General features: G+C 37.9%; 1 long non-coding RNA gene across 3 annotated transcripts in view; it reads right to left on the bottom strand.

Annotated features, from left to right (window-relative positions):
• LOC133046814 (uncharacterized) overlaps positions 1-15,135 on the bottom strand; it is a 172,791-nt gene that overhangs the window by 111,170 nt on the left and 46,486 nt on the right. For all 3 annotated transcript variants that reach the window (XR_009690564.1, XR_009690566.1, XR_009690565.1), the window contains exon 4: positions 8,004-8,199. This is a non-coding gene — a long non-coding RNA (uncharacterized LOC133046814). The remainder of the gene's footprint in view (positions 1-8,003; positions 8,200-15,135) is intronic.

Genomic DNA, 15,135 nt, shown 5'->3' with positions numbered 1-15,135 from the left:
TGGGAAACAGTGGGAGACATTACAACAAGGGCTCTCACGATAATCACCGAGTTCCATTTTACCAGAGACGACTTCAGGGGCCTCCTTCATCAACTTGATGGGTGGAACAAGATAGCCTCTAAAAATTCTAGTGATCTTGAAAAGGAGTAAATATCAACTTGGGATATTGCCTTAGCAAAATGATATATCCTAATTTGAGAATTAAATCCAGTCCAACATGGGTTTTTGTAACAAATTCTCAAACCCCACAAGATTAGGAAATGTTATCCGTAAGCCAATGGGGACAGCTGGAAAGAAATACTTTGGGCCTGAGCAACTTCTTTGATATGCCCTGATTTCCAGGAGCGTTGAGAAATGGATTCCACCTTAATAAATACCACGTGTCAATTTAACACGGATTCTGGAAAGTAATTAAGGGTAGTGTAGGCAGAATCAGATCCAAGGAGTTATTTTAGTTTCAGTAGGAGTTATAAATTTTAATTTGCCAATATTCAAAAATATACCCTGGAATAAGGCCAAGGAAAGAGATGATGTTTGCCCTTCAGTCTTTCCACAAAAATTCAAGTATCCAAATCCCTGTGAAAGAGTCTTGCCAGCTGACATGCTCGGTTCTGTCACTCCCTGACTTAGAACCTTCAATAGTCACCCACGGCATTTAGAATCAAGTCCAAACTCTTGAACGCAGATTTTACAACTCTCCCTTACTGCCTCCTCTTTATTTTTAGATATCCACTCATTCTACTGTCCAGTTATAGTCAATTTCTTTCCAAATTCTGTCTCTTCTCCAAGCCTTGGCTCACGCTACCTCTCCTGCTGGAACATTCCTGGCTGCAGTGGTCCCCTCTTGCCATTAGCTATTACCCATACAGCCGCTGAAGGCTGGCTGAGTCCCACCCATCCTTCACTCCAACATCACTTTCTCCAGGAGCTCTTACTGACTCCCTACTTTCCTCTGTACTTATCATAGTTCATCATAATTTCTTGTTATATGGTTTCTTTGCCAGGTGGACTGTAAGTTTCATGATGGAAAAGATATGCTGCCAACTAGCAGATATTTGTCAAGTGTCCACACTCTGCGAGACATTGGAGATAGTATGGTCCTTTAGACATATAAGATCCTATGTCTGTCTCACCCACTGCTACATCCTAACATGAAGCAAATGCTTTTCCTCTCAGGTAAGATGTATTTATGATATAGGTTGCTTGTAGGTATATCATGGATCTTTTCATTGCCTGAATATATATGAGGTAGGACAATTTCTAGATGATAGACTCTTGCTCTCCTAGAGAATGGAATCAGAGTGATCCAGAGGAGAGCCATTAGAGACTGCCCCTGCCTGAACTAAATCAGGCCGTGTCAATGGTTGAATACTTTGGGGGATCTTTGGAACACTATTTGACAAGCCCTGTTCCATAATCAAGACACTGTCTGTCCTCCTAGAATCTGAGTATGAATAGTGGTCATCTTGATAGTATTTCTTTTCCATTAATACTGAAATTATTAGCTAGCACTGTCATAAAGTTACTTTGCTGTTGGAGAGCTAATTTACTTACAGAACTCCTGGTATGTGATATATATGGCAAAAGATCCATAAAATTACAAAAATAAAGCAATCTGGATATATCATTATTGAAGGCTGCTGCCACTTCTACCCAGAAAGTTTAAATTTTGCCAGAGTCCCAATTTAGATTCCATTTCTCAGTTAGCACCTGAACTGAGGGTAGCATCTCATTTAATTATGCAAATGTATTGCTATGTAAACTCAGGCCATCAGTGAGAATGAACTCAGATAACAAATTAATCCCTCAGCATTCTGGACTCTGAAAGTTCTTTTCCTCGCTAGTATAATCTGTTCTGCTTTATCAATTCAGAAACTATTTCATTTGTCATAGATGTACTGAGGTGAGGGAAGTTATTAGCATGGAGACTACTGACTCTCTAATTTCCTGTTACAGTAAATGCAATTCATGCTTGTAAGAATCTTCACCCAATACCAGTACCATTTTACATTTGCCCCTGAATCTAAGAACCACTTGTAAAATGGAAGAGGTTGGAAGAGAGGGAGAGAGAGAGAAGCTGAAGAAAGAAAATTGTAAAGTATTATATCACATGCTTGCAATGAGAATGCATGAGCCTACACTGCAGGGTGGGGTGGGGGTACTTGGAGAGACTGCCTCTGGGTCTTGAGTCCACCAGAGAGAAATGAATGATTCATTAAGAGAGGAATTGTGGACTTCTGAATATGCATGTTAAGTTTATCTTCTTTTCCAAATCTTTTTTAAAATTACACTGTAAGAAAAAGTATTGATGCTTCTAAGTAGATGCAGGCCTGGTTACTGACTGAATAAAGTAGAGGAAATGACAATCTTAGTATCTGCATGTGAAAACCCCTCCCCCATCCAAATGAGTCATTTCACTCAGCGGAACCTTGAGGGGCTCAGGGTTAGGGCCACTAACATCAGGGCAGGCAAAGCTTTGGGGAGATACCACGTTGAAAACAGGGGGATTCTTCAAAGTCTACACACTAAACAGAAGGATCTTTCAAAACGGCAATTATTAATCATAGGTAAAGACAAAAGTTGTCTGAGAAAGGAACCCAGAATAGCAAAGATTATTATTTACATAAACATAATAATGTTGACATGCTTATTTAACCAAGATGTACCTTAGAACACTAAGGGGAGGCTGATGAGATGGCATATTGGAATGTTGGTGATGACATGGGGTGTGCTGGGAAGGACAAAATTTTAACTATGACAACAGGAACTCAGTAAATCATATCTAAAATGGATATCAAGAAATACAGAAATATCATTTGTAAATACGGAGGAAGCAGCAGGAGGAAAATTTCTAAGAGTTGAACGTTGTTGCCTCTGGGGCATAGATTAGAGAAGGGAGAGTTTTTCAACAAGAAAGCTTCTATGATTTCACTTATTATGTGCATGTATTATTTGGATAAAATTTTTTTAGCAAGAGAAGGGCCTTTGGGTTGCTGGGATAATAAGAATATTAGCCTGAAAGAAACCTTGATTCTATAATTTTACATACACAGGGTATCAGGACCTCTTTGGTATGTATATAGGAGATATATAGTCATGACTGAATTGGTGCATTATTAAAACCACTATAATCATTTTACAGTAAAAAGGAGATGGCACAAAAATTTAGGCCACAAAATGTTATACTTTGATTCTTTTATAAATCTCAATATAGTATCGAAGTTTCCTTCCAAGGATCGTTTGTGTCTCGTGGACTTCTGTATTTCCAGGACCTAGCTGCGGTCCATGGGGTCACGAAGAGTTGGACACAACTGAGCAACTGAACTGAACTGAGCACAGTGTCTGGTTAACATGGACCCCTTAGAAGTAGCTGTTGAAGAAAATGTACAGAGGTTGCAGCTGAGGTAGTCAATAATAAATCACTGCTGAATTAACTGAAGGGGGTGGGAGAGAAGAGAGGAAGGAAGTTCTAAGGAAGACAACTTGCAAAAGGCCAAATACAACTGGGAGCCATGCCAAATTTTCTCCCATTTAAGGAATCAAAATCAGAGTGAAGTCAAGGTCAAACCACTAAGAAAGGGAGATGAGTAAAGTAAGTTTAAGGTGGTAAACTTGTGAATTTCATTTGCTCAGTAAGCACTTTGTGTATAAAACAGGTGGAGCTTATGAACCAAGAGGGCCATTCCATATCCCACACATGCCATATTGGTTGATATTTTTAAATGTAGAAAAACAGTATTCAACATTCAACTTGGATGGTTAAGAAAATGTTAAAAAGTCTACGTCATTTACATGACACAGTCAATCACATTCAAAATATGATTTTGAAAAAAGAGAAGTTATCTAAGTAGAAAAACAACTTTTATATTTAAGATCATGTATTAGTTTGCTAGGGTTGCTATAACAAACTGACAAACTTATGGCTTAAAAAACAAAAATTTATTGTCCCTGTTTTGGAGGCTAGAAGCCTGAGATCAAGGTCTTGGCAGGGCTTGGTTCTTTCTGAGGACAGAGTGGAAGCCTCTTCCAGGCCTCTCTGCTGGCTGCTGGGGGTTCCTTGGTTTGTAGATGCATCATCCTAATCTCTGCATTCACATTCGCATGGCATTGTTTCTATGTCAGTGTATGTGTCCAAATTTACCCTTTTTATAAGGATACCAGTCATACTCAATTCCCTGGTGACTCAGATGGTAAAGAATCTGACGGCAATGCAGGAGAGCCGGGTTCAATCCCTGGTTCAGGAAGATGCCCTGGAAAAGGGAATGGCAACCCACTCCAGTATTCTTGCCTGGAAAAGCCCATAGACAGAGGAGCCTGGTGGTCTACAGTCCATGGGGTTGCAAAAAGTTGGACATGACTGAACGAATGACACTTTCACTTTCATACTCCAGGGTGACTTCATATTAATTATATCTGCAACAGCCCTATTTTCAAATAAGGTCACTTTCTGAGGTACCAGGTTTAGGACTTCAACATACGATTTGGGGGGGCACAATCTATAGTCTTCTCTAGTCTAGGTTTTCCAGAATAATAATCTTTTTTCTCCCAAGTACTTTGATTCTAAGTACAGCTTTTGTACATTTCACTATGCCTCCCCAAATCTACCTAACAAACAAGCAGACTATACAGAAGGGTGGATGAATGGATAAATGGATGTACCTGATTGTGACTGTTAGGCCGAGGTGAGCCCAGAAGATGGTGTGGGTCCTTGAGAACCAAAACTATTAATAATAGACCAAGGGTCTCTTCTTGATGAAAGCACTAAAAAGGGGGGTAAATGAGAAATTTAGAATTGTGGATTGGGAACCAATAGCAGAAGATCCAGCTTACACAATCAAAGATCACAAAGCCAAAAAGGAGGGCCAACAACTGGCACTTGGGACAAAATTAAAAACCCTAAGCACTTAAGTGCCAAAGAGAAGAGAAGAGAACAGAATACAACAGAATGAGCAGTCAAGTTGAAGAAACTATGAGGAAACACCTTAGAGTCAAGCTTTTACCTGTGATTGTCCTTTATGTGCCCTTTGACATGAGGAATGGGAACTTAGATTTGCAAGGCCAGGACCAAAGGGCATAATACTAATAATAATTTTTCTATCTAACAACGAAATTTATGATTTTCATATCAATTTTATATTTATAAAGCTTAATGTAAAACTGTATCTGAAGTTAGCCTTTGCCTTGAGTGATTAAAACTAAGGAAGAGAGAACCACAATTTGTATATTCTGTGCCCCAGAAAACTCTTGTATGGCTTCAAGTAGCAGGAATCACTTAAGATCAGAGAAGCCAGAGCTAAAGGAAACATGACCATTACTACCAACATCTTTCAAATCACACCACACACTAAACTACATGTAATCCTGGCCCACATGAACACCAGGCTATTTCAGAATTATGAGACAGAGATGAAAAGTTATATCCATATGAAGGCTGCACTTCAAAGTCACCCCCTGAAGAAACTGTTTTATTTCACAATAGTTTAATATAACTGCAGAGGTCTTACTTTGGAACTTACATCACAACAAGTATTCCAGGGTGAATCTTATTCTACAAAGTACTCAGGCTATGCCAGAAACGTCACTTACTTTATTTTATTAAATTTAATTAAATCTAAAAAAAATTTAATTAAATCTAACTCAGAATACCTCAGAAGAGGTTTCTTCCTATACCATTCCCTTCTACCCACCACAATTATATGCAGAACTTAGAAATGCTACATAGTACAAATATTTGTAGGCTTTCTCAGGTTTTGGGGACACACTGGTAACCCTAATATTATCTCTGTCCCAAGTCCTCATTCATGGTTAAACCTCTGTGCTTTCACTGGGCATAGGAATCTTGACCAAGGCTGGAACTGTCAATACCCAAGACCCAGTATCCATATGAAACTATGCCTTCTGTTATCAAGAAGGACTTGGCCAACCATCTGGGTCATTTTTAAAGGAATAAATCAAAGGTCCCAACCCCCAGAAAAATCTGAATATTTTCATCCATTCTGCAGCCTGGTTTCACTTCTTGCTTTGAGTCTCTCTAGTTCCTCCATGTGCCTTTCCATTACTAGTGAAAGTGAAAGTCACTCAATCGTATCCAACTCTTTGTGACCCCATGGACTACAGAGTCCATGGAATTCTCCAGGCCAGAATACTGGAGTGGGCAGACTTTCCCTTCTCCAGGGGATCTTCCAGGGATTGAACCCAGGTCTCCTGCATTGCAGGCAGATTCTTTACCAGCTGAGCCACAAGGGAAACCCATTACATTCCATTATTAGTACTCTTCATTACGTACCCCATGCTCCCAAAATTACAAATATGCCAAAGTTAGAAAGAGAGTTTGTGTACAGGAAACCCTGTTCAGTGAAAAAACAAAAAGCCTCTCTAAGACAAAAGAACAAAAAGAGCCCATCTACCCTCTAGGAACTGGGAAGGAAAAAATATCCCTAAAATTAAGCACAAGTTAATATCTCAATACAGTATCACTATAATTTCCAAATTCCATTTAAAAAGTAACATTTTTATATTATAATTACATTCAATTCTTTTAATAAAGTAGTAATGATCATCAGAATGCCACCATGAGAGCATTCCTTGAGTGCAAATCCAAAACAAGAGATTCGATAAATTATCTGAATAATAGCAATATTATCATTGAATTTAATTTTCAAGAATGATTTATCATTGAATATTATCACTGAATTTAATTCTCAAGAGTGATATTTTAAGAGATGCCTGCTGGTTCAATAAAAAGTTAATTTCAAGTAGCTGACGTTGTCATGAATTTATTTATTCATTAACTACTTAAGTCATTTCAATCAAAATCATAAGTAGAATTCCTTTCCCTATCTCTTGGTTTTTATCTGAAATTTCCTTTTCCTTTCAGCATTTCACCACTCAGTCCCTCAATGCCTGCACTTCTTCTATCACTACTTCTAGATGCCAAGACTGATTACTATAAGGAATGAATAATTACTACATTCCCAGAACAAGCAGTAACAGAATCCAAAGCTGGCCATATGAGCAATGATAGAGGGATTATACAAAGAGAAACTATGAAACATTGCTGAAAGTGTTCAACAGCCTATGTTGAAGACTTTATATCGTTAAGATGGCAATACTTCCCAAATTTATCTATAAATTCAATACAATCTGAATCAAAATTCCAACTGGTTTTTCTGTGTAAGTGAGTAAGCTGATCCTACAATTAATATGAAAATACAAGGGATCCTAAATAGCCAAATCAATCTGGAAAAAAACATAAATAGAGAATTTTTGAGAAATTTTCTGATTTCTAAATTATAGCAATCAAGAGGCAGTACAAAGCTACAGTAATCAAGATAGTGTGGTACTGGCATAAGGAGGGGCATATAGACCAATGGAACAGAATTAAGTGTTCAAAAATAAATCCATATATGTATGTGCAGTTGACTTTCAATAGGAGTGTCAAGGCCATTCAAAGGGAGAAAAATCATCTTTCTAAAAATACAGCTAGGAAACCTGGATATTCACATTTGAACAAATGAAGTTGGAACCCTATTCACATCATATACAAAAATTAATTCAAAATCAATCATAGGCCTAATCATGAGTTAAAACCACAGAACTCTTAGAATAAAACATAGATGTAAACCTACATGACCTTTCAATCAAAATCAGATTAGCAGTTTCTTAAATATAACACCAAAAATGCAACAACCAAATGAAAATAGAAAAATCAGCCTTCATCAAAATTATAAATTTTATGCTTCAAAAGACACTATCAAGAAAGTAAGAAGACAACTCATAGAATGGGGAAAATAATTGAAAATTATATATAAATGATATGGGTCTAATATAAAAAGAATTCTTAGAATTCAATAGTAAAATGACAGCCCAATACAAAAAAGGACAAAAGATTTAAATAGACATTTCTCAGAAGAAGATATTCAAGTGGCCAATAAGCACAAGTTGCTCGCTATCATTAGTCACTTGGAAAATGCAAATCAAAACCACAGTGAGACACTACTTACGCCCACTCAGTCACTCAGTCGTGTTTGACTCTTTGCCACCCCATGGACCGCAGCACGCCAGGCTTCCCTGTGCATCACCAACTCCTAGAGCTTGTTCAAACTCATGTCCATCGAGTCAGTGACGCCATCCAACCATCTTATCCTCTGTCGTCCCCTTCTCCTCCTGCCTTCTGCCTCCTCACACCCACTAGGATGGCTGTAATCAAAACAGAAAATAAGAGTAATTAACATCTTTGGGAGTTTATCAAGATCTTAAGGTGTCGAAGTTAACACAGAGTTAGAGAATAACAAATGGTTGCAGGATCCCTGGATCACCCTTAGTCATGAAGAAAATGTTGGGACATCTTGAAGTCAGGACTTCATGCCCAGACATGTAAATGCAGATCAAGCATTCTGTTAGCCTGTCTGTGGTTGCTACAGGTCCCAGAAGTGGGTTCTAAAGAAGCATTCAATACCAGATCACTAGGATGAAAGCATGAGTCAAAACCCAAAGTACAACTTTTTTTTCTTAATTTATTGGAGCATAGCTGCTTTACAACTTTATTAATTTCTGCTGTACAATAAAGTGAATCAGCTACAACTTCTATCTTCAACCTAGTTTTAGAAAAGGGGGAGGGGAGTGGGTTTGGACTGTACAGAAACAGTCTTGGCTCTGTATGGACCATGCTCAGTGTACTTAATATCTGGACCGTGCTCAATGTACTTAATGTCAGTGTGAAGAAGTGGATTAATATCAATGTAGAACCCATTCTAGAATAAGTTTTACATGCTACAATATTTTAAAATATATAGGATCAGAAAATGAGAGAAGGCTTATTTAACATTTCCTTATCATTCTCTTGTTTATTCCAGAAATGTCTGATATAGTTGCTTGGCTATTTTTGCTCTCCTCATTACAATATTTATTTCATCAAATAGATGTTCATTACTTTCCATTCTCTGAAAGGCACTAGTGTAGCATGTGCTCTTATGCTCTGACCTTTGAAATAATTCATAATTAGACTAGTGAATGCTGTTCCCTCATTTTCTAACCTCAAAGCTAGCAAGTAGCTGCGAGAATAGTCTGTGACCTATAAGAAAGAATGCTAAAAAGCTTATAATTATTAGAGAACGGTACTGTTTTCTGCAGAGCAACTAAACAGTGGATGTCTTGTTCTTGAGAAAGTAAATAATGGGAATAAAAAATTATTTCTCTATAATTTTCACTATAACTCATACTAAAGTTATTCTTTAATTCAATCAGAAAAATAGTTCATCATTTTTCTTATTTAATATATCCCTACTATCTGTCAGATAATCTGACTAAGACAGATTCAGAAATGAGTAAGCATTTCACATCTTGGGGCTGAAGACAGTTGTTGCTGCTGTTCAGTCATGTCCTACTCTTTAAGACCCCATGGACTGCAGCATGCCAGGCTTCCCAGTCATTCACTATCTCTCTGATTTTGCTCAAACTCATGTCCACTGAGTCAGTGATGTCACACAACCATCTCATCTTCTGTTGCCCTCTTCTCCTCTTTCCCTCAATCTTCCCCAGCATCTGGGGTTTTTTTCCAAAGAAGACAGACATATGAACAAATTGAAATCCACACTGATGATTGTAACAACAGAACCATGCATACAATACCAGAGAAAGGGGTGTTTAATTCTGCAGAAATGTCAAGAAAATCTCTTCCTCAACATCAATTTTCCTTAATTACAGGCTTGAATAGTACCATGACTTTTTGACAGAAATTCTATCACAAATGCAATTTTCCATTTATCTCATTAATATTTGGGCATGGAGCATGTCTGCTCTTGCCCACTTTAAATTCTCAACATACAGAATAACATCTATAAAAAGTTATCAATTAGTATTGCTTAAAATACTGTTGAATATACATAGGGAAAATATTCATAAAGAAATACATTAGGATACATTACTTGGCTCTGGAGAGTAGGTTAGGAGTTTGCCAGGGGAACTAGGCAGAAACAGGAGGGTACAGCAGACAAAGGACATAGCACAGTGTGCAGAGATGAAGGCACTTGTGCTTGGTACTGGGGCATAAAATCTGAGATGGGTTTGGAAGAGCATGTGATAGAGGACAAAAGAATAAGGAGTGTGCAGAACATGAACATGGCAAGGTAAACAATTTTAGCTTTTGTCTCACAGGTATGGGACCTGTTCATCAAAGCATTTAGGCAAGTGAGAAAGTGAGAAACACGACTGGATTTTCCTTTACCTCTTAAAAGGCCAATTTTTACAGGTCTATGTTTATTAGGATTTTTAGGTTGCAAAGTTCCCTTGGGTTACACTGCTTATAAGAATAAGCAGGAAAGTAGAAGAACTTTCTGCCAACAACTAAACAGATAATATGGAAAAATATTGGATGTCTTCTTTGACTCTGGGAAGAGCAATTTCATCAGTGCTGTGTATGCAGATATCTGATTCCAAGTGGAGGACTTAATTGGTGAGGAAGAAATAGAGATGCTAAAAATGGACTAGTTTTTCAAGAAGTCTGAAAAGAGAAGGAGGCTTCCAGGCTAACATGATGCTGAGAATTTATGCTTCTAAGAAACCTTCTTTCCAACAAATAGCAATGAAAGATAAAATGTTAAACACAAAATACAACTGGGATCATATGTAAGACGGCTATCTATGTGGATGAGAAACAGAAGAGAAACAGAGTGGTGAGTGGAAGCTGAAGTCAATTTTCTGTGTTTTGTAGTTGTCACAAATAATGTAGCAATGCTGGGCCAGAGCTCATTAATTTAAAAGTAGTCCTCTGATCATGGAGGAGGACTTCAGTTTCACTTTCTACTTAGAACCATGGATTTGGTGAACCTCCTCCACTTGCAAAAAGAAGTAGGGGGAATCTAAGATCTATCAGTTTGCTGGTGAAAGCTAAGAATATGTAGACATTGTGGGTTCAAGGAGGCATTGTGGGGGGAAAAAAAAGTTTCATTTTCTAAAACTGAAACAAGCTGCCTTCAAGATTCAGCCTAGATTTGTCCTATGTCCAAACAGCTCATAGGGGCCATAACTTCAAAGTGTGTTTGCAAAATCTAGCCCTATATTGAAGATACAAAAGGAACAGAGGGAACTACAAAACCTAGAACAAGAGGGATGACCATGTGTGTGTGCATAGGCCAGGGTGGGAGAGCACATGTATGTGTATGACAGGGATGAGCGTGTGTGTGTGCATGTGTGTGTGTGTGACAAAGATCGGATCAGAGAGACAGAGACAGAGAGAGAAATAAACTAGTATACAAAAATTTCAAAATAAATGAAGAAAATCTGATACTAAAAATGATCAGTAATTAAAACATGATCTTATACTAAAAAAACAAAATCAATAATTCATTAGTAGAGCTCTTCTACATGATATTTATAAAACAGTCTGATAAAGACATTCTTAAAGTATCAAGGATGTAAAAGAGATAACTGAAGAAATAATTTCAATTTAAATAGAACAGAAAAATAATTGAACAAAAAAAACACAGAAAAATCAGAGGTAGATAGGATAAGATAGATAGAAATGCCAATTATAAATCTTGGAAATGTAAAATACAGTAATAAATTTGAAAACGCTATAGATGGGATAATTTCTAGACAAACCAACACAAAAATGAACTAATGAACTAAAACATACAATTGATGAATTCTAGCATGAACAAAGATAAACATGGTTAAAAATCTAGAATGAAAGGCTCCAACATTTACAAAACAGAAGTTCTTAAGAATAAAAGTGAGAATTATGGAGAAGCAAAATTTAAAGAAATTTTTAATGGGAAATTTCCAGACTTATAGAAAAAGATCTAAGTTCTCAGGTTTAAGGGATACCAAGAAGCAAGAGGATTAAATAAAAATAAATCTACACTTGGAAACATTATAACTGAGAGAGAGAGATGATCTTAAAAGCCAGCAACAGAAAAAGAGTGATTACTTACAGGTAATGACAATAAATCTAAGAGTAGATTATTTTCAGCATAATAGAGGTCAGAAGAAACTAGAGGAAACCTTTAAGTAGGCAAGGGAAAATAAGTATCAATCTATAATTTTATACCCAGCCATGCAAGGCTGAGAGCAAAATAAAAATAATTTCAGATATACAAAGTCTACCCACACACCCACACATGCACACACTTACACACACAACCCACTGAGTCACACACATACACACTTGAAAACATACTTGTGCTCACACTTACACATTATACATATAATTCTTATTCAAGACATATTTTAGTTGGCAGTCAAGTGAATCTGGAAGAAAGGCAAAAAATATAAAAAGCTGATATAAAATGTGTTAATCAAATTAATTCACTATTGTCTTAGAAAAAAATGTTTAATATTTTTTAAAAAGCATAAAATTCCAAACAAAAATAATGAGGTGGAGGAATGTTTAATGAGTCATTAAAACTTGTGAGAGAGCTTATCATGATTGAGAGAGGATGGAAATATCACACAGCAATAAAGTTTACAGGTGTTTTTTTATATTTAAATAAGCATCCTTAAGTTGTAAGTGTAATTACTAAAAGAAAAAAAGAAGGATATTCAATCTTGAGCCAGAAGAGATTAGCTGAGATGGACCATTACCGCCCATCAGCAAGGTTTCTCAAGGTCAAAGTGGTGGTTGGATCATCTTAAACAAAACACTGGGCTTCCCAGGTGGCATTAGTGATAAAGAACCCACCTGCCAATGCAGGAGACATAAGAGATGCAGGTTCAGCCCCTCGGTCAGGAAGAGCCCCTGGAGGAGGGCATGGCAACCCAATCCAGTATTCTTGCCTGCAGAATCCCATGGACAGAGGAGCCTGGCAAGCCACAGTCCATAGGGCCAAAAAAGTCAGACACAACTGAAGCAACTTAGCACACGTGCACACATGGGTTACCCACAAGGTGATTTAAGTAAATGCTTTTGTCTGAATATAACCAAGCTTCATGGCAGTGAATTTCCATCTTCACCAGTGAATATAGCCCTGGAACTTGGCCCTGGTGTGCTGTGATTGATACTGGATTATCTGCAAAGACTTACCAAGTGCTAGAGTAGAATCTTTTTATAGAGCTTTTTGCAGGAGATAGGGATTCCCCTCCAGCCCCAAGCTTCACAGCTCCTTGGAATGAGCTCTTCAGTTTTCTTTTAAAGACATCTATCAGTGTCCATGACAGCCCTTAGGACACTAGATCAGATGGGACAACATCTGCCACTGCACTAAGAACAACTGTTCCCTCCTATTCACCTGAAAGTTCATTTTCTCGGTGGAGTCAGGTCAAAATAGGTCTTTCCACAACTTTCCTATCCCCAGACCCTCACATACACTGTCCCTTTTTTCCCTTACTGGAATCAACCCCACGATTCCAGAGTGACCTTCTGTCCCTGCCTGTGCTGTGGAGGAGGGTCATTCTGAGTGCTATAGAGGAGAGAGGAGCATAGCAGGCCCATAGCCAGGCTCAGGGAACATCTCCCTGATGGCACTGCTGGGCCCCACTGGTCCCAGGCACTGTCAGGAGACTTAGAACATGGTGACAAAGGAATGGGCTCCCTAAGGCACAGGGCCCTGTTTCCCAGGTCTAAGGCATGCAGTGAAGACCCTGCTACAAGAATCATATTTAGGAATGAGTTTAATCCAAGTTCTGGATTCCGGTTGGACTGAGGCCTCAGGTTGCCCAGGGAAATAGTAGATCTGTTCTTCCCTGAACATATCATCTCAGAATGAGATGATAAACAAAGCTGAGGGCTGGTTATCAAAAAAGAAAGAGGACATTTCTCCATCAAACTCATTGTTCTTATTTTGCATCATCAAAGATGCTGAGCATTTCAGTATTCATGTCCAAGACTCTACTCAATATAAAAGAAGTATTACCACCTCAATTGCTGCTATTTGGTTAATTTGCCTTCAAGAAATTTACAGGAAGATTTAATTAAGTAAGAAGACTTGACAAGGCAATGTATTTCTGAGAAGTTGTAGCATTCTACAAATGGTGACATGAGGTCAAATGCCAATGGTTTTATCCTCAAATGAACTGTAATAACTTCCCTGAAATGTACTCTTTGGAATTTGCAATCGTTATAAAATGGAATTTATAATTAAAGGAAGAAACTAACACAGTGTACTAGACTAGAATGGAAGTCTGGAAACTCCAACTTATTTTTAAGTACAAATAAACACAAAGAAGGGACTAGAAAAGAACTAACATTATCCTAAAGTCTGCCGAGAACTTTTATAGATCAGATAGTATATTAGACAATTATACTTTCAGGATTTAAGTTAGAACTCACAATGGCATAATGAATATTCATTAAGCAGGTAGGAGGTTTCAGTATTAAAGGTATAGCACCACTGTTCACCAGTGAATGGATTTATTAAAAGGGGACACGGGAATAAGTAACAACTTCCCAGGTGGCTCAGTGGTAAAGAATCCGCCTGCAATGCAGGTGATTTGGGTTCAATCCCTGGGTCAGGAAGATCCCCTGGAGAAGGAAATGGGAACCCATTTCAGTATTCTTGCCTGGGAAATCCCATGGACAGAGGAACCTAGTGGCCTACTGTCCACTGGGTCACAAAGAGCCAGACACAGCTTAGTGACTAAACAACACAACAATAACAGCAACAAGTTCTTTCAACAGCCAATGGCCAGACATTGGAAGACATATCCAGGACACAGCTATTTATTTATAATTATGCCCCAGAGACAACTACAGCAAGTCCCCTATATACAAACCTTCAGATTGCGAAATTTCAAAACTGCGAACATGCATTCACATAACCAATCACGTAAGTCAGTTCATGTGTTTGGCATACATTGCACATGTATGCACCCTCTTCAAGTGGTTGTGTTCTTGTGTACTTGACTGTATAGTGCTGTAGAGAGTACAGCAGTGCAGTATCTTTAAGCCCAGGATGTCTGGAAGCAAGCTTAAAGGCAGTGGTATAGAGCTGATTGTGTTAATTGGTAGCATAGGCTAACTTTGTTGGACTTACAGACACTCTCTTAGAACAGAACTCATTCATATGTAGGGGACTTGTTGCATAACTCTTCCAGATACCCTGTCAGATTGTCCACTTTTGCAGCAGCTTCTATTTGCTCTTCTACTATGATGACTCAAATACACATTGCCCATTTCTATGCCTCCTTTATTATAATCTA

This window comes from Dama dama, chromosome 25 (genome assembly GCF_033118175.1).
Source record: "Dama dama isolate Ldn47 chromosome 25, ASM3311817v1, whole genome shotgun sequence".
NCBI classification, from domain to species: Eukaryota; Metazoa; Chordata; class Mammalia; order Artiodactyla; family Cervidae; genus Dama; species Dama dama.
Note: the sequence above shows the minus strand (reverse complement) of the source record. Positions and strands in the feature narration are given on the sequence as shown.